We start from the raw sequence: 20,593 nt of genomic DNA on the forward strand, positions 1-20,593 counted from the left end.
TTTTGGAGGCTTTTTGCACTCACCTGCGTGTTGTGTGTGATCATCCGTAAAAAGGGCAGGGGAGCAACACAGAGTTATCCCTCACAAGGATCCCATAGCTTGTCTTTTTAGTCTCCCCTGTGGCATGCCAGGCACAAGGCTGCACATCCCTATTAAGATGTAGGAAGGGTCTTTATCAGAAACAGAACTGTGAATATCTTTGTATTCTTTTGTTCATTTTCCCACCTACTTCCTGACGGGTGGATGGTGGTTTTAGGTCGATAGCAGTTGATCTGATCAAGAATATAAAGGTTAGGGGTAATACAATTAGGGACATGTCAACTTCAGTGGGTTTGTGCTTGAATCAACTCTGCCTCCTGCTGAGAAAAGCTGGTGCATAATAAAATATCAAGGCTGGGTGCCCTGGAGCTTGATGAAGGTCACAAGTCAAGGGTTCATGGTGTGCTCACTGTCCTGCACTAACAACTTGTGTCTGTTAACACCAGGCTTGGACATTTTGTTTCAGAAAAGGCGCCTCTGTGTAGAAACTTAGGGCAAGGTTGCTGCCTCAGCATGAGGCTGCAGTAACCTGGAATAGTATTTTGTGTATGTATTCTTTTGTTAGATGATGTAAGGTAGAGCAGAGTGTCATCCTGCTTCTTTTAATAATAAAATCTGACACACCTGAGCCCAGGGAGGCCCCCTAGAAGAAGATATTGAAACCCCCCAGTAAGTGAGGTAGCACCATGCAGCATCCAAACAAGTTATATATAGCTTGAGATAAATAAGAATTGTTTCTTTATGGTCTTTGAACTTGTTTGCACGTTTCTCATTTGTTCATTCTCTTTCAGGTAAGACAGTGAAGTCTTTAACTGCTCCAGAAGAAGAGGGTCTGGAAAGAAAATGTCTCTGGCAAAAAAGTATCAGGTAACACTGGTAGTGGGGAAGCTTCTTAATTTTTAAAATATCTATCTGAACCAGTCTTGATGAACTGAGTTACACCTGAATTTGAAATTACAGGTTTAGAGGAAGGAAATCTTGAGCTCTTAGTCACTGAAACCAGAAAAGTGCCTGCTTTTAGTTTTTTATGTAAAGTGCTACTGCTTTTGATATGCAAATGGTGCACCGTACTCTGTAACCTCAGTCTTCTAGAGAGCAAAAGGAAGGGCAGAGGAAAGTATGTGTAGTGCAGGAATTCAACTGATATGGAGACAGGGTTCCTACTCTCTTTCACAATGCAGTCCTCAATTCCAGTAAAACACAAAGAGATCAAATCAGCTTGGACTCTGAGGGCAAGGATTGCCCTGTGCTGTAAAGGGCATTTGATAATTTCTGCATACCATGAGTATAAAAGGTAACTGAGCTGACTGAATGTTAAAGTAGCTGGAGCAAGCAGTAATAGAACAGAGTGGGTTGTAGCCGAGTGACAGCTCATCATATAATCATCATGTTTTCCACTTAGAGCATCTCTGAAAAACAAGAAAGATGGTTTCATAGCTTTTGGTTTTCCTCTAAAGGGATTTTGAGTAATTGTTTTTTGGAAAATCTTCAATGACATATGGGCTATAGGTACCTATTTTGAGTGATTGAAGGGTTATTGCCTGTGGTTCAAGATACATTCTTACGCAGACACACAGCTTTCATTAAGTCATAGGGAGAATTTCCCTTAGTCATTTTTCTTTTTCCTTAATTGCTTTCCCTTGCACAGAGGTCAGGCTGTCTCTGCTGTTATTTCATGGTGTAGAAGCAATCTCTGAGGAAAGCACAGATTTGTGCATCTTTTGGTGCTCCATTCTTTGATGTTCCATTCTTCCTCCTGCCCACATCTCACCCCCAAGAAGCTGCCAGAAGAATCCTAGACAGGCACAGGTGGACCACCCGAGTGGTTCTTTGAGGGCAGCCCCCCGCCCTTCCCATGGCTCAACTGTACCATGGTGGGGAGCCAGGCCATTGTCTCCTCTTCTTCTCCCTCAATCCTCAGTTCCAAGAAGCTGATTGAGGAAGAAACAATGGTTCTTTATGAAGCATAGCAGGTTCCCAGTTTTTACAGGAAGCTTTCACTAACCTCTAAGTCAGTTTTTTTTTAGCATTATCAGGAGAGTGGCAATTGGAAAATGGCTTTATTGGGTGAAATAGGATTTAAAGGAAAATGGGTCTCATGAGATGAAGCTAAAATCAATAGGAGATTGCACTTTGTGCTGTGAGTCTTTAGGAATCCCTGTATACTGTGTGGTCTAGTGTTAGGTTGGGAGCTTGTCAGGTTTTGTATCCAGAGGTGTGCTTTGCAGTTAATAAAATATTATTTTTTTTAAAGTGAAATTGCTTTTATTATTTGTAAAGGTGAAGCTGTCCCTATGAAGTTGATGAAGTATTGTAAAAACATCTGGAAGGGTGAAGCTGTGTTTTCCTGTGAAGTCAGCAAACTGGATGGTTGGTGCAGAGTGTAAGAGAGCAACAAGTGTTTGCTTTTGTATTCTTTCAGAAGGGCAGGTAGTTCTGTTAGCTGCAGTACACTCCACTGAATTGCTGAAGTTTGTGCAGCTCTCTAGCAATAGATTTTCCTAGTGCAGCCCCCCACTGAAGTGTCTATATGGCTGTAAGTTGCTTTGTGATGGTTTTCAGTTACTGTTGGAGGGCTTGCATGTGTATAAGACTCAAAAATAGCTTTTTCTCAGAAATTTAGGGCGGATAAGTTAACTAGAAATCATCAGAAATTAGGAATATACATGTCAAAAGTCATTCATCTTCTGCCACCTAGGAATGAATGAAGGACATACATTCCCATTAATTTGAGAATTCTGAGCTTTCAGTGGCTAGGGGAAAAAAAGAGCTACTTATTTAATAGTGTTTTTGCAGGATGAATATTTTCAATAAAGTGTAGGTGTTCACAGTTTTGGGGAGGCAAAACAAGCTTCATGATCTTGTATTTATTTCTCAGTCATGTTTACAGACCCCTCAGACAATCATCAGAGTAGGTGTCACCAGATGGCCCAAACCAGTGGTGCAGAGAAGGAAGAGGAATCCACCTGTTCAGGTCTTCTGAGTGTTAGCATCACCTTTGAGTCAGCACAGACTACTTTTGCTGGGAAAGTGCTATAAGGCAGACAGGTGGAGACTGCAAATAACATCCATTGTTGGTTCAATTCAGATTGTATCTATTTTATTTCAGAAGATGAATGTAGATAATTGATAAACTGGAGAGTTGAGATTTGGTATCTTTCCAGCATGGGCCTGGAAAAGGGCCTTTGCTTTTTGTGATAAAGAACTATGTATAGTGTGCAGGTCTTAAAAAGAGAGTTTTCCCTGGTAAAAAGGTGTCCCTAGTTTTTGACCAGTCAAACATTTGCTGTGTTTTCTGTTACTTCATGCTGTTACTGCAGAAGCTGACACATAACCAGACAGCTGCCTCAAAATGACACGTACTCTGGGAGCTAAAGGGAATGTACAGAAAGCTTCCCAATATCTTGGTGACACTGCTTCTGTCACCAAAACCTTCATGAGTCATCAGAGATTGTCACATTTTGGTTATGCCATAAACAAGACTCGGGCTGAATTTTGAAAGTATTAATAACCTTTATAGGAACTTACTGTAAATGTTTCATGTTCTTTCCAGAAAAATTTTCTTGTGATTGTTTCAGTTTGACTCCAGTGCCATTTGTTTTTCTTTCATTATGGATGAATCATAGAATAGCTGAACGTAGAATTGAATACTGAGGTCAAAGTCATTGCTTGTATTGGCAATTACAATTTCATTTAAATCTGTAGTTCACACTTGTAAGAATCTGTGGGTTTTTCTCTAGCCTCTTCATTGAAAGACATGTTTTGTATCTCCATGCCCATTGTTTGTGCTGTCATAAGAATTAAACCCAATTAGGATGACACCAGTATTCTTTCTCTCATTTTCCTAACCTCTGCTTTATTACCTAGTGGATGCATTCAGACATACAGGGAAGGTGTTAACAGGAGGCAAAGAAACCACAAGAGACTATTCTCTGCAGCCCCTTATCTATTAAATTTTTCCTTCAGATTTTTGCTATCTAGAGAGAAATCTGTTCTGGCTCTCTTTTAACTTCTGCAATTGGAACAGCTCTTTTTATTGGGCCTTCAGAGAGACCAAGGGGCACTTTGATAGACAGTGGCACTCTGAGTGGTCCTTACCAGTAATGCTGCTGTGCTGCCCTGGTGCCCTCTCATCCTGCTAGGCTGCTTCACACTCACAGCTCTCTAGGAACAGCACACATGGAAGGTTTTGATTAATGGTGCATAGACTAATAGAGAAGCAATATTTAGTCAGTGTCAGAGAAAAAAATGACATTTGGTTACAGTATTGCTAAACAGGCTGTAAAATAAGAGTATGTGCAGATCATTTTTGCTCTCTTAGCAGGTAAAGCAGATTAAAGCTGTATAAATTACAGCATGCTCACATATCTAGTCAGGATGCAAAACACTTGAGATAAAGCTCATTAAACCACTTGGGTCTATGCTTCATGGTTAATTTAATTAATATTGAGAATTCTTTTAGATCAGTCTGCAGTACTTGTTGGTTTTGGGGACACTGTTCTTTTTTTAAAAAATCATATTGGTTTTTTTGAACAAAATGAGTAATTTTCAAACTGCAGGTGAATTTTTCATAAGTAGTAAGGAACTAAATATATTTGATCTACTAGACTATTTGACTCAGTTCTACCACTGACAGTGCTGGTCAAACTGGTAGAAAACCAGCCCTCTAAACTGGATTTTGAGGTGTATTTCCTCTGTTTATCTAAACCAAAGGGGAAGGGGGCTGGATTCCTAAGAAGTTGCTGATGTAAATAGCATAGAATTGTTTTTTCCACAATAGTACTACAGAGAAGTATTCCAGGGTCAGACTGTGTAGTGGATATGACAAATGGATACAGAACAGTAAATTAGTGTCATTTTTGGAATAAAACAGTAAAACTTATTCTGCTCTTCTCTCCATCCTCACAGGCATATGATATTGCAGAGATTCAAAATCAGAAGTAAATCAGCTGGACAGTTGCCTCTTGCCTTCCTAAATAGGCAAACATATTAGAAACAGAAAAAGGGGCCTACCTACCTCATTCCTGTGAGTAGCTATCAACATCCCCTCCACCCCTCAAATCAACATCTGCCAGGTAGTTGTTTTGGAATGCTGAGCATAATGATGTGGTGACATAAACAAAAATTTTTGTTTTCTTGTTGACAACAATTAAGTGTAACCAACCAAAGAAACCTACTAAAATTATTAACAGGCTACCAGCATGCCTGTTGCCTGTGGCTACACAGAGCTGATGGATGATGCATTGTTACTCATTAAATGAACCTTTATCTGTGTTTCCTAAAGCTTGGATGCTGCATAAGTTTCTAAAATTGTCCATATCATGTCCATGTTAGACAACTGCACTGATGCTGCAGTTGTGTCACTGCAGAAGCTGTTTGGGACTCTGTTCTTTGCTTTTGTATTTCTTAGCAGTTCATTCTGTAATAATGTGGTGTAATAACCCACTGTGAGGCTTGAACAGAAGATCCCCAGAGTGACCCCCCTTGGTCAGGGCAGTGAACAGAGCAGTGTTTGCTGAATAGCTGCTGTCTAGCTGATATTCACCTGCTCTGAGTTGCCTTTTCCTTGCTGACTTCTCTGTCCTTCCTCCAGGGAGAAGGTGGGCTTGCTGGTGTGGATGCCTGCCTCGTTTGCTTCACCAAAATGAGTTAGGGCATGCAGGAGAGAAAGGAGACTTTTTCAAGCAGAACCTATCATGGTGAGTCAGATTTTGTCCCTGCTTTTGCTGTAGAGCTTCTCAGTGTTGCTACATTACTTAAACCAAACCGTTCACACAGAACTCTCTCTTCCCTGGAAGCATGTTGCACATAACTCTTCTTTGGCAGCAATGATGGATTGAGAGGTTCTTCTCTACTGCTTTTGCCTCCCCTGCCACATGAGATCCATGAAAGTGCTAGGGAGGACCTTCAGCAAATGAAAGCAGCAAATTGAATGGAGCTGAAAATAATTACTCTCTACCATGTACACATGAAAAGTATGAGAAACTGGTCTGTAGCTTTGATTTGGATCCACAGCATCTGTCTTGAACATTATACTAAAATCAAGTAAATGGGAACTGTATTTTTTACTTTGAGTTGCTAAATTCACTCTAAAATACGCCATGGAGATTAATTCTCCATTACTACAGATGAAGTTTTCCATCACTGTTCACCGTGATTGTGAAGGAGTCCCAGCACAACTCCTGATAGTCCCTAGCACTGCAGCATGGGCATTCTGTATGCACTGGCATCTTCATTTAATGGATTTGTTTCTAATTTTGAAGCTTAACCTTGGGTTTGAAATTCACTGCAAAGAACTTTCTCAACCGCAAGAGAGAGTAATGAAACACAGTTTGCTATAGAAACATTGTCCTTCTCCCTCTTCCTCATGATAATTCTTTCTCATGTCTTGCCTTCATTTCTCCAGGTTTTCCCAGCCTTCCACTTCTGTGTTACCTCAGTTTTCACATCATCTCAGTACCTTGTACAGGTGTGTCAGTTCAAGCTTCTGGGCAGTGTTCCCACATACTGCACTCAGGCCTAAGCACTTGTGCATCTACAAATATGACAGTTGTGAATTAATTCAGGACTAATTTAAACAAAAACAAATGCAATATCTTCTGAAAAATGTTTACTTTCAAGCAGACCTTCATACCAAATGCTTGTAAACAGACTGGATTTTGTGTGGATAAGGAAAAAAGCAAAGTTAGAATACACAAATCTTTCTTACTTTCAAGCACTAATTTCTCCAGTTCCTTTGTTGCTTTGGGGGCTTTTTTTTTTGGGTGTTGTGGGGTTTTTTTTAATGTGATTGCCAGAGGTCTCTGCTTGAACGTAGATTCCATGTCTGTCTCTGCTTGAATACAGATTCTTTGTCTCTTCCTTTCAGAAGTGGGACTTGATGTTCCACACTGTCTTAAGGCTCTTGAAGTATTGCTGAGCTCATCAGTTCTCTCTATAGCTGATGCACAACTTTTTTCCAAGCTCCACTCTCCTCTGTGCATACTGGATTTTATTTAAGCTTTTGAGGATTAAGTATGGTATTAGTAAAATCTTTGTGATTCTTGCTGAGAATTGTATAAGTATCCATTTTGATCATGGAGAAGCAGCTGTATCCATGTGTTGAATATAGAATTTATCCTTTGGAGCCATTGTCACTTCAGAAGTCCTTGTGAGTTTGGAGACTGCTCTCAGCATGTGTGAGTTCCTGTCTCTCTACTTGGGTGTCAGACTACTTTGATTTGCCCTTGCCAGATCACCAGCACTGAACAGATTGCATTGCTCTGTTCTGCTGGGACAAAGTCAATCCATGTTAATGGCTTCTTTAATCTTTTAAAAGTGATTATTTATTTGGGGCAGTGTCTCCAGCGAATTCCATTCTTTTCTAGGGATAGTAGTCAAATAGAGATAAGCAGTGCCTGCATAAGACAAATCAGACTCTAATCTTGCCTCATTTTGTGCCTAATTCAACTGAAAAAAATTTCTCAGTTTGGTTCTCAGAAGTTGTAACATTGCATGGCTCATGTGGTTTACCTTCTTCAACCTTGATTTCAGGTAATGCTGGTAAGCCCTGTATATACTACTAAATATTATGTATCTAATCTAAGTCAAATTTATCCAATGTATCTTGTTGGTGTATCTGAATAGTCTAATTCTACTGTATACTTCTGTTAGATTTTTTTTTTTTAAGGTCTAGCAGAGGGAAAAATTGGAGTAGACCAAGGAACCTGCAGACTTGAAGAAAAAAGAAGAAATTCAATTCTCTATTTTTCCACCTTGCATAAATCTTTTAAAATGGTATCAGTCTCTTTTAAGCTATTAATTGTTTTTGTAAAAATAGATCCTTCTTGGATATTCCTTTTACCAACTTCACAGAACTTAATTTCTCTGTGTGTCCCTTGGTGCCCTGCTTTAGATGGCTAAATCTTCAAGCCACAGCTGCTGTTGTGTTGTCTTGAACTGTGAGAGCCCTTCAGGTCCTACTAAGCTCAGTGTCTATTTGAGCAAGGTGGGGTTCTGGCTTTTAAATAAGCCCAAGTATCTCTCACCCTTCCTCCCAATGCCTCCCAGATGCTTCTCCTTTGCAAAGGAATTTGCAGGCTCTAGTTTGTTTCCCACATCTGCATTAGGCAGCTGCTTTTTCCAGCAGGGCTGGTGACAGCATCACTCAAAGCACAACAAACTCCTGCCTACGAGTTGTTAGGAAACTGCCTTCTTTGGGATGTAGGCCATGTCCCAGAACTTTCCTGTAGTGAGGAGGTGGTTATCACTTTTAATTTTCTGATGCAGTTACTATAACTTGTAGTCAGAGTGATGAGACACAAATGTTATTCCATTTTATTTAAGTGCCATCTTGGTTGTTGCTGTGGTAGTATTTTTACAGAAGTTGGCTTATTATAGAGCAGTGGCATTTGGTTTTGCAAGTAACTGGGACTTAATACCTACCACTACAGGCAGCTTACTCTTGAATTCATCATTTGACAGTTACTGTTCATTTTAGGCTGATTTAAGATAATGTACCATTTGATTATAGTCTAAATTTCAATATTGAATTTGTCCTAGGAATCCTCATTAAGATACAATTAATAAAGACTAACTGCTGCATTAGGATACTTGGGCAGCTCTGCCTAACGTGGGTGGAAGTAGAACTGCGTTGTAATTACAGGCAATGCTCTGTCATTCTGAGATTTAATTTCTAGTTGGATTGGTTATTTTAATAACTGTCTATTATCAGACAATTACATTACATAATAGCAAAAATATTGTTATGGTGTGAGGTACATAATGTGACGGAGTGCAAACATGGAGATACAGAAAACATAAACATTCTAGTTAGTGCTCTTTACCTCTGCTACATGCCCTTACAGCATTCATCACATATTTTGTCAGTGTGAACTAAATTAATTTACTCAGTTCTCATGAGATCAAATTACTTCTGCTATATATTAGAAGTAGAGTAAAATAATTCTAAGTCCTATTCCATAGTGAGAAATGAGATTCATTCTGTTTTGCACAAACTGTTTAAATCCTGTTTTTTACCACTGAATCCATGTCTCTTAAGCACAAACTTCACAGAGATTTTCAGGCCAGTGTATTTCTTCTCCTAGCCAGTACTGTCCAAGGTAATTTCTCATGGAATTTCAGGAAATTTTAGTTTGTCTTGAAGATTTCTTTTTCACAGTAAACTTATTTTTATGAGGTAGGTAGTTCTTGACCTGGGTGAAAAGAATTAAATGTACCCTTTAAAAAAATGTTCTCACTGGACAATCTAACCATCAGGATATAATTTAATTTAAAAATATGGACTGGTTCAGTTTAGAGCAAGATCCTGTCACTGTACAGAAATATATCTTAATATGAGAATCTTAATCCATGAAAATTACCAACATAGACCAGTAGAAGAATACATTTGAAGCATTTGATGCAGTATACATTGATAGTAGTTATACACACCTTTTATAGTTACTTAGCATTAAGTGCATGAGAATTTCTATTCCATTGGTTTTGCTGTTAATAATATGATGTGCATATTAGCATGGTGTCTGCAGACAAAAATAGAGACAGTGGCTGCATGATGGAAGTATGATCTTTGTCTCTCTTGAGGTATTACTATTTTACATAAGGTGCTTAGAAACCCTTTAATTTCTAATGTGTTAAACCTTTAAAGTCAGAATGGTTTGAAATAAATATGTCCATCTGTTCTAGATGCTGCATGGTTCTCTAGTGGAGTTTTAGTATTGCACAACTAAATTATGGGTCAGCCTAAGTCCATTCAGTCTTATTTATGAGTAAATTAATGTGGTTTTGACATGGTTTGTGTTTTTTCTGCAAAGCCAGAAAGGATTTTACTAAATTAGACCAAAGCTATCCATACCTGATCTCTCAGTGTTTTTAATGTATATAAGGGCAGAGAGCAAATGGCTGGAGAAGCTGGCACTGTTTGTATTGCTAAAAGAAAGCCAGTTTCATAGAGAAGACAGGGAATACCTTGTTTCCAAGTAAATCATCTCCTCTCACATTTCTTTGGAGCTACCTCCGTATATTTAAAGCGTGGAAAACACATCATTTGTTTCACATGGATGTTTAAAATCTTAGGAAACTTTACCCAGAGAGAATAAAGTTTTGAGTAACTAAAATAAGTTACAGTGTAAATTAGACCAGCAAGATTCTAAAAGCGTCTCTTCGTGGAGCAGTTAATTCTTTACAGAGCACTAGAGGAGCCTTAACACTCTTATAAGCTGAAACAGCTTCTGGCAAATAGTAAAGTTCAAGACTGAAAAGGGTCAAACAAACACTGTGGTGAAGTCCCAGGCACTTATTTCCTGGTCACATTTTGCTAAATTTGAAACTGAGTCTACATCTTTTGCAAGATGTGTACCGCATGTAATTGTATTCCAAACACTGTTTCACTGGAGGCTGTGAGATTTGACTGTTTCATTTGTGTTATTTATTGTTGCTGTGCTACAAAAATGAATTGTGCACTGGTGGTATAATAAACTACCAAATGTCTTATTTGTCTTATTAAACAGGCAGCGATTAAAAGCATGTCTTATTAAAATATCTTGGTTGAAAAGTTATGTGAGTAATTGGATGAATTTTTATGGTGAGGTATTTTATTTTGTGAGGGAATGATCTTTCCCTTTATGCAGAAATTAAGAGAGATTTACACTCTTGTCAGCAATTGTTCTTAACAGAGATTTTACTGCATACAATAAATAAAATATTTTTTTCATTGATTCTGAAAGCATCTGCGGGATTGCTCAATACTGTCATGAGGCAATTGGATACAATTTTGATTCTTGTGACAATTAAAGCATCACAGAGAGGAGGTGCCCCCCAAGAGGAAGCCAATTGTCTATTTTGTGAAAGTTTGGCTGGTGGAGAAAAAAATCCCTGAAATTACAACAGTACTTTTTTTTTACACTATTTGACAGAAGTACATGCACGTGCCTGGGCTAACTCTGGGATGTGCTGGTGGCTGCACAAGTTTAGGATATTAAAGGACAGAAATCCAAAGAATATGATGCTTCCTTCTCTCTGAACAATTTCCTGCAAAACTGATAAGATTTCCCAAATAAGTTTTCTACACATGGAACTGGTTTATTCATTCTGTGAATTCACAGATACTAAGTGTGCCTTGCACCGTGTTGTTCCTTGCGTATTGTTATTAACCAGAAGTAGATAGATGGGTCCAGATTAAACTGAAGAGTTTGGCACCTTCAGCATTGAGATCTGCCTTCTATTTCTGAAAAATGTTGGAGCTATTTATAAATTTGGAAGATCACAGGACTGTATGTGGCTTATCATGCTTATGCTTGTTAGTTCAGCTTCTGATGTACCATTGTAATTAACTTTATTCCTAGCTTTCACAATCACAAGGCTGTTTTTCTATTTTTAAGGCCTTCTGCAAGAATACTGTATGTTTTATCTTCACTGAAGCGCTGTGGCACATTGCAAATGATGTATAAGGCCTAAGTGTTTCTGTTTATTTCTCTTCAGAGTACATAGCATATACATTTTGCTGTTTGAAATCATAGCCAGGTTAGCAATGCCTAGGAGAAAGTTTCCAAGGCCTAGAAGGGAGAGCAAAAGTACTCTAAAAGTTCAGCCCCAAATTTCTTCTTTACACCTCTAGCTACAATGAGCAAGGAGCTGCAAAAGTTTTTAGTGTTTTTTTCAGGCTGTTTAGAATACAGATGCAGGAGAAGGAAAAAGACTGAAGTTCCTCCCTGCTCTTCCTTGCACATTAGCACTCTTCAGAGCAATTCATGCTGGCCATTTTTCCTGCTCAGCCAAGGCATGGTGAGTCTATCAACCTGTCTACAATCTTTCCATTACAAACATTACTTCACTGCTGCTGTTATGTGTTAGAAAGGCAAAGTGATATAGTTCCAGCAGTTCAGGTATTTTTTCAGCCAGGTTTCTCCAGTAATAAACCTGATACACTACAGCTTCAGTGCGGACATGATTTTCTGAGCCTGAGAAGAGTTTTCTGAGCCTGAGAAGACCTGTTTCCCAAGGGAAAGTCTTTTGGGAAACTTTTCTCTCTCAAGGACTGTTTTGTGAAGAGGTTTTTGGTTCCCAAAACACTGGTGTACAGATGTTCTCAATGTGTTTTTCTCTTGTCCCACCAATGGGATGAGGTGTTGTTCCTTTACCAATCATGTTAAACCTGTATCAGAACACCTTATAAAAGCAGCTTAAAAGCCCTGAAATAAAGGCTTCTGCCTCCTTGGGGATGAAACCTCGGCTGTTGTGATTGAATCTACATTCCTGTTTTGTGTCCACTAGCAACACTTCAGTCCTTACCTTTTTGTCTCCATGTGGAAAAAAAAGGCCCTTTCTGAAGGCTTTGCTCCTTGTAGATTTGTGTGCCTTCATCTCAGTTTAATGGATGGAGAAGTTCATGGGAAGAACTGAGAACAATGTGAGCAAATCTGTCCCTTAGTAAATTCTTGTAGTGGTTTGTAGAAGGCCTGATAGGACAGGAAGATTTCCAAGGTCAGCTTTCCGGGGTGACATAGGCTGGAGTGATACTCTATTAAGTGTCTGACTTTCCAGAGGTAAAGTATTATGGGAACATTTACTGCTTATCTCTAAGTAGCAATTGCAATTATAATATAAATTCTCTTAATGTCTTTCTGTTTGAGAGCTTCAATTCTATCATTTGAATTACAAAGAAGGTACAGAGCCAGACTTTCAACCTCCTGCTGGAGATCTTTTGTTTAACTTTGGGCCATTTGGCTGGGGCTTTACTTCAGGAGACTGACAGTCTAATTTAATCAAGCAGATGTGGATTTGTATATGTGGAGTGGATATTCAGTCACATGTGCTGTGTAAAAATTCACAGGTCATATTCAGGACTGTTTGAAATTGCCCAAGAAGTTCTTTGCAACTAAATCTCTTTTGGATGAAATCTATTTATGGAAGTGGTATTTTTTTTCTTCCTTTTATTTGGAGTCTCCAGTCTATAGAGATCATCATCACAGAAAACATTATTGTTATACATAAGAAAACAGTAGCTGCTGTGTAGTTTCTGAGTATATTACAATGCACATAAGCAGATACATTTCTATATTAATTAAAACACAAATACTAGTGGCATGGGTTTAGTTCTGATTCAAGTTTAAATATTTGACTGTTTGATGGTGGTGACCTTATTCTTTTCTTGACATACCACTTTTACTTTGAAGCTAGTGCTTGAAAAACCAAATTATTATCTACTGGGTAAAATTCAGCTTTTACCTTTTTACATTTCCAAGTATCATGAACTCCCCACAGATAGTTTGCTTTTCAGTGTGTACTGACTGCAGCTCCAAGAAATGAGCTCATTCTGCTGGTCATGAAATGGAGAACACTTCTGGTTAATCAACTGGTTCAGCAAACAGAAAAGCAAGATGTTTTTCCCAAACGTTTGTACATGAGAGAAAAGCTGGCTCAAGTGAGTGAATATTGCATGCCTGCTGCTTTTGGGTGAGCTAGAGTTAATTTTCTTCACATTGTATGGCATAGGCCTGTGTTTTGGATTCACGCTGAACACAGGGTTGATGATATAGAGATGTTTTTGTCATTGCTGAGTGGGGCTCACACAGAGCCAAGGCCTTTCCTGCTTTTCCTACTTCCAGGCTGGGGAGAGATCTGGGGGTGCAGGGGATGCTGTGAGGAGACACAGCCAGGACAGGTGACCCCCACTGACCACAGGGATGTTCCAGACCCTGTGACATCATGCCCAGTATATAAAGTGGGGGAAAAAGAAGGAAAGGGGAGACATTTGGAAGTGATAGTTTTTGTCTCCCTGAGCCACCATTCTGTGTTATAGGGCCCTGCCCTCCTGGGGGTGGCTGAACATCTGCTCAACCATGGGAAGCACTGAACTGATTCCTTGTTTTACTTTGCTCTCTCTGTTAAACTATCTTAATCTCTACCCAGGAGTTTTCCAGCTTTTACCTTTACCAGTTCTCATCCTGGTCCTTCTGGAGGGGGAGCAGCCAAGGAGCTGCGTGGGGCTGGGCTGCTGGCTGAGGTTAAACCACAACAGCACATATTGCCTGTTTAGCAGACTGACTGATTTAGTGCAAAGTGACTGACATAAAAAATAAATATTTTCAAATAGGTTTTGCAAAGCTAAGCAGGGGAAATGAGAGTCTTGTTTCTTGCACTGTGGTTGGTCACTCCTTAAGCCACCCATCTGAATAGTTCATATAGTTGGGGTTTTTGCAGGTGATGGAAGAACTGGTTTAAAGGAAACTCTTTTTCATTGTTTTTTTTTTTTTTTTCTTGTCTTGGTTGGGTTTTTTGTTTTGGGGGTTTGAGGGTTTTGTTTTGTTTGTTTTTGGTGGGGTTTGTTGGGTTTTTTAAAATTCCTTTTGTGTGGTTTATAGTCTTGTCTGTCTGCTGAGCATCTGTCTTCCCAAACACTTCTATTCTGTTGTTGTGGGACCAACTCGCTGCATCAAATCCTAATTTTCTCTCTTTCCCTCCCTCCCACACAGCCATTTGTGCTTCATATAAAACCCAAATGAACTTAAAGATCTTCATTGAAATCGTTCCTGCTCCACATCCACAAGTTTTTGTTTTGAACCAACAGTAACAGAATTCTCTCTCTCCTCCTTGCATTTCTGGCTAATAAGCGGCCCTGCTAGTCAGGCAGAGCCATTTTCTGCCATGAGTTTTTGAATAATTTCTAATAAATTGACAGTGGGTATTGTCCAAAGTGCTGAAACATTTGTTTCTAAAAATAATCAGCAACAACTCCCAATCAGCTCTGCTATGCATCTGGCTTCTGATCAGCAGCAAAGCAGAGGAGTTTGATCAATGTCTTTAAAATAAAGAAAAAATAATAAATGTATGAAAGAGAATAGTTTTTTGGAAAGCTTAAAGGATTTTTTTTTAATGTATCTATCAGCTTTCCAAGACTTTTATGACAAAATGCAGGGAAAAATACAGGTATTTCTGAAATCCTTTCAGAATTCAATTTCAGATGTTTAAAAAAAATATATAAATATTTTTTTCTGCAGCAGATTAAACTGAAAGATATTTATGTGCTGAAGCTTGCAGTAAGCTCTACAAATATGTCCTAATCCCTCAGAGTGATGTTGTCATCATGTTTGTCAGCTAAGGCTCAAGGAGACTGCAAATTCTTTTGTATTTTCCTCTCTTTTTCCTGTCTGGGAGTTCACAACAAGCTTTTTGTTTCAGAAGAGATTGTTCTTCATTTAGTTTACAGGTGCTCTTTTCATATGTGAATTTGGTACATAAGTTAAAAAACTACAGGCACTGTTATTTTTTTGTTGTTGTTGCCTGTAGACATTAATATTCAGTGTAGTGAAGGGTTTTATTCCCCCACCTCCAGGCTCTGTTTTGCAAACAATTGCCTTTTCCATATGTTTTTTCCTGGCATTATGAATTTCCTGGTTTGTACAGTGCTATTTAATTCCATGTCCTGCTTTTCCATAGAATGCAATAATAGATGATGACGACAGTGGCAATTAGAACTAATGGGCTACCTCTTAGAGATGATGAATATCCATTAATCCTGTTGATCTTGGTCAGAAAATAGGCTATTTTAACATCAAACTTGGAATATCTGTTAGTTGCTGTTGGTTTTTTTGTGTGTACAATTCTGCTGCATGTTTCCTTATAACAGTTTCCTTGATTCATCAACTTTTAATTCACCTTGTTTAGCCTGAGTATTTCCTATTAATTATTGTTTTTCATATTGCCTGAATTACAGGAAAAATCATAGCTATAGAGGTAGTTGCAGCTTATTTATGGCTAGAGAAAATTGTCTGTGTTACCAAATTTATTTAACTAAATGAAAGAGGGATTTTTCTTACTGTTTAGGGCATTTAAAAAAATAAATAATTCTGATGAACAGCCATTCTTAATACTAGATAATTTCACATTCATTTCACTGAATGCCTTTCCTACTGCAGGACTTTCAATTACTTATGTAGTCTAAGTGAAACACTGTTGCTGTACTTACATTACATATCTTCAAAATGCTGTGAAATTAATCATTCTAGATGCATGACTCAAATCTGTATTTCCTCGTTTGTATCTTTAGCTGTTTTAAAATCTTGGAGATCATATTTAACGATAGGGTTTTTTAAGATGAAAAGGAATTAAGTCTTCTATTATTCTTAGCTTCGTTTTCTAAATTAAATGCAGTAACTGAGGAACATCATGTTTCACAGAAATAAGGGTGGGAGTCTCAGGGTTGGGGGGAAATTACCCAGTTCTGTTTTGCTGCATTGTGTGTGTGTGTGTGTGTGTGTGTGTGTGTTTTTCCTGCTGCAGCTCATTTAGCTCAGCACGCACTGAGCTGATATTTCAGCATGTTAAACGAATGCCTGCTCATAGCTTGCTATGCTTTCTATCTTATGTGCACCTAAGGACTTACAAGGACTTGCTTTTTGTACATCGTCTCAATTTCAGAAGTTCAATCCTGCTGCTATTTTTAGGGTACTTGTAAGCGAGAGAACTTTCTCATCAGTCTGTCACTGAAGCTGTGGGATGAACCAATTGAGTGGATCAGTATTTTTAAGAGGAATGAGGAAAAATCACCATTATGTGTTTTGCCTTGATGCGAGGAACAATGTAACGTGCAGAGTAACAGACAGTCAAGCCTTGTGTTTAAAATAGCAGCTGAATTGTCTCTGTCAAGGCATGGATGTGCTGCAGCCTCCATTTTTAAAGACTATACTGAACCCTTAATCGCTGACTGTGCACTTGACATACAATTAAGTATTTGAGCTTTCCTCTAATCTCTGTGTACAAGAAGATAAAGGATGCTTGGAGACTTGTATCAGTAAGACTATTTATACAGAGCTCATACTGCTAACACTTTTGATGTCCTTTAAGTCTCTGCCTTCATATCCCTGTCAGCTCAATCCACTGCACACATTTTCTGAGTCAAACCGGCATAAGCTGAGAAGGGGAGAAACACATTCACATGCAAGAACACTGTCACAGTAAGACTTTTTTTCTAGCAGGAGGAGAAATCCTTTCCTTCATCAGTAACTTGTGACAGACTCTACAGACTTAGGACATAGATAAAGCAATAGGTTTCTCAAAGTTTCTCATGCAGTGATTATAAAGAAATTTCAAGTGATGAAGGTTCAGAAAAAACTGAGTTTGTGCCAGCACTTCAGACTCTGCTCAAGAACTTGTCTTTGAAAAGTTAGATCATTGAGGTGCTGCCTTACTCTGGGGAATGACAACAGTCACAGGGATCTGCAGAAATATGGAACATTAGCTAGTCATGGATCTTTTGTAGCTGAGCTGTGTGTCAACTTTGCATCCTTCCCCCAACAGTTTTCAACACAGACATCTGCAGGACACAGATGGACACAGTTCCATAGATAGAACAGAGTTATCATTTCTTTGGTACTTGTCCTTTGTCTTTAAGAAGACCATACCCATAGTGGCCATCTTTATCATGAAGACCTCTTCCCTCCTGGTTATCATGTTATTATTTCTTGCATATTATAGCTTCCCTGTTATTAGAGATATCTTTTCCCTCATATGCTGCTTGAGCTAAATTAAATAATTGCAAGGAACCAATGAGCAGTGGGCAAGGCCTTGTACTGAATGTGGAACTTGCACTGAAGAAGCCAAGTCTTGAAAGAATCTAAGCCCAAAGCTGATGTTGCAGAAGTTGATGATTTATGTGTGGACTTACAGCTACTTCAGTGTGCATGTATGTAACAAAAATAATGGAAGCAAGCACACATTTGAGATGTGCTCACACTTGGGGAGATGCTGATCCACATTCAACAGAGTATTGGCAGAGGTTTTCAGCACTGTGCAGCTGATCCTAAGCTGCTGAGAAAATTGTAGGAAGTGTTTGAGTCCTGTGTCAAAAGCAGAAGTGGAAAATAGAACCCCTTTTGAGTTCAGAACAAGCAGTGCACGAGAGTCTTGGGAGAGAATTGAGGTGTTTCTAGAAACTGAATGGAGGAAGCTTCTTCAGCTCTTTGTTAGGGACTACTTTGAAATGTCAGATGAAAACAGGGAAAAATGAGAGTTACTGTGGATATACATTCTTAATAAAGAACATCTCTGATCTCTGGCCTCAGCTGATTTTGCCTCAGACTCTTACCTTCAAAAGACCTGTTGGAGACTGAGTTCTTTGGTTTGCAATATGTATTTAGCATTTTCAGTCTGCATTTCATTTTCTTTGCTAACTTCTCACAGAAGCTGTTGCTGGGACCATGCAAAGGTTAAAAGATAAATTCAAAATTTGTGCTCAGAATGATGAAATAATTACAACTGAAATTCCGTCCTGAAGCTATTCATATCTCATGATAATTTTATTCTGACCTTTTATATCTTTGTGTAGTTTGTCACAGACCGAGTTGGGGTCATATAGGGAGCATTTTTCAGTTTCTTGGCCCACTATACAGGGGAATACAGCAGAGTAAGCAGTATTTAGGGTTGATCTTAAACTGCTGAAGCTCCAATGCTGCATGAGAAAGGCTGTAAAAGGTTGAGCTGTGTGCATGTCCTTGTGCCCTGACCATTAGAGTATCCATGGTAATATTTTAGAGAACTTATTTACAACCACAAGTTAAATGGAATGATTTTTATTTTAGTTTAAATGGTAAATTGTGATAGAATAAAAAAAAATTCACTGCAAGCACATTAGGTGAGTCCTCTTTCAACAGAAGAAGTAGACAGAGTGTTAGAAAGTGTTTATTACTCTCTGCAGCAGATCTGTTGAACAAAATTATAAAAATGTTTTGATCATTTTTTGTTAACATGTGTTAAAAAAAAATATACTTTGCTTGTTTATTTCCAGAGCAATGGTAGAAGTTACATCTCCTTAGCAGAAGCATGATCATTCAGTTTTGAGGGCTGGATATCAGAGTTTTGAGTTATTTCCCAATAGCTAACAGGAGTTTCATAGTGTGGATATTTCAGTTTGTTAATATCGTATAGCTGGAAATGTGGAGGTATATTCACACTTGATCATTTTTATCCCCTGCAGTCCAAGTACCATTGAAAGCATTAAGGGTTATTAGGAATTGCTTCTGTAAGTTGAGGGTTTCACAGTTGTTTTTTTTAAGTTCCCTGAGGGTGATAAAGAGAGGGTCACAGGCGAATGTGGTTTGACTGCATTTCATGTGCAATGTATGAAATTATGCTTTTAATGCTGTTACAAACTTTGAAACAATCTGCTTCAGTGTGAGGGTATCTGTGATGTGCTACATCCATAAGTGAGTTATGAGAATTCAACAGAGAATTGAATCTGACTTTGGTCAGATTTATAGTTCTTGCAGGAAAATATGTCACAGTGAAGGAAAAGGAAGGTAGGAATCTTATTAACTCCTATATGTTAGTTCACATACACCTGAGCTAGAGTTGGGTAACTCTTGTTAATTTAGGTACTTAGCTCATATTACAGTTGAGTTGTCACATAGACAACTGGGAGTTTTTGCATAGGAACCATTATGTACTGAGATTTGGTTACTTGTGTATGTATTTTAGGAAATAACAAGATATAATATTATGTTCTGTTTTCATATCCTAATTCTCACAAATTCATAAAAATTGTGGACCTTCTTATAGTATTGCCTGTTTTAAAAGCATTATCAGAAGGAATGTTTTCCATGATATTTGGGCTGTTAAATCCTGATTTTAGTGGGGCTGGGCGGGCCCAGTTGCAACTGTATGAGTTTTGCAACTGGATTAAAAAACCAGAAACAGTAAAACTGATTGTAAGTGCCTTTTAGAATAATAAGGTGAGGCTTACAGTAATTGGATTATGTATTTGCAAGCAGCAGGATTTATTCTTAGGAGATAGATTATATGGAAAGGGAATGCTGTATCCTTTAAAAAGAAATAAACCCCATGAAATGGTGTTCCTTTTTTCTTCATGTGCTTGTCTATTTTCATCAAAAAGAGAGGCTATCCTGATTGGGTCTTCTCCTGGATATCTCTTCATTAGTTCATTGCTTCAGATTTTGGAAGCTTATGAGAAGAAAACTTTCAAAGCTGTATTTGATGAATCTTAGGACAAAGAACTGTTAAAAGAAATTCCAAGTGCAAGTTGCCATTTTCATGTAGGAGAGCCATAAGGATATTTTTGTACATTCATAATTCTTTTTTTTATTAATTGTCTAGGTTGTGCCCAAGTAATATTCTTAATGCAAATTACTGTATGTGGAAATTTATCTGTATTAAGAGTAGTAGCCATTATGCTTCTGAGGTCAAAGGTAAAGTCTATTTTAGCAGTTACTGTTATTCAAATAGCAGAAATGTAATGATTAATATACTACTTCTTTTTCTTTTTTCTTCCAGATTTCTCAGGGGACAAAATTTTGCTTATTCATACCTTCTACTGTGGCAAAAACGGATTATTTTCCTCACCAAAAACCAGCAGCATAACACCCATCCAACATCTGCCTCAAGGAACTCTTATTTAAAGTCTATTGTAAGTCAAATTAACCACTGGCTTAAAGGTGGTTTTAATCAGCCGTGTGTCTATTTACAGCTTTCCCAGCAGCCTTCCCAGGAGCGCTGATCCGAGCAGGGTGGCTTTTACAGCTTCTCTTGCTGCTGGAGTGGCACC

General features: G+C 38.4%; 1 protein-coding gene across 7 annotated transcripts in view; it reads left to right on the forward strand.

Moving 5' to 3' along the window:
• Nucleotides 1-20,593, forward strand: part of OTUD7A (OTU deubiquitinase 7A) — a 106,839-nt gene that overhangs the window by 34,659 nt on the left and 51,587 nt on the right. For 6 of the 7 annotated variants that reach the window (XM_015639085.1, XM_015639087.1, XM_033516944.1 and 3 more), the window contains 4 exons: nt 831-906; nt 4,948-5,065; nt 5,633-5,738; nt 20,323-20,455. The gene's annotated coding sequence lies outside the window, so the exon portion shown is untranslated. The remainder of the gene's footprint in view (nt 1-830; nt 907-4,947; nt 5,066-5,632; nt 5,739-20,322; nt 20,456-20,593) is intronic. The other variant, XM_033516942.1, reaches the window with a different exon arrangement.

The sequence above is a fragment of the Parus major genome, chromosome 10, assembly GCF_001522545.3.
Source record: "Parus major isolate Abel chromosome 10, Parus_major1.1, whole genome shotgun sequence".
NCBI classification, from domain to species: Eukaryota; Metazoa; Chordata; class Aves; order Passeriformes; family Paridae; genus Parus; species Parus major.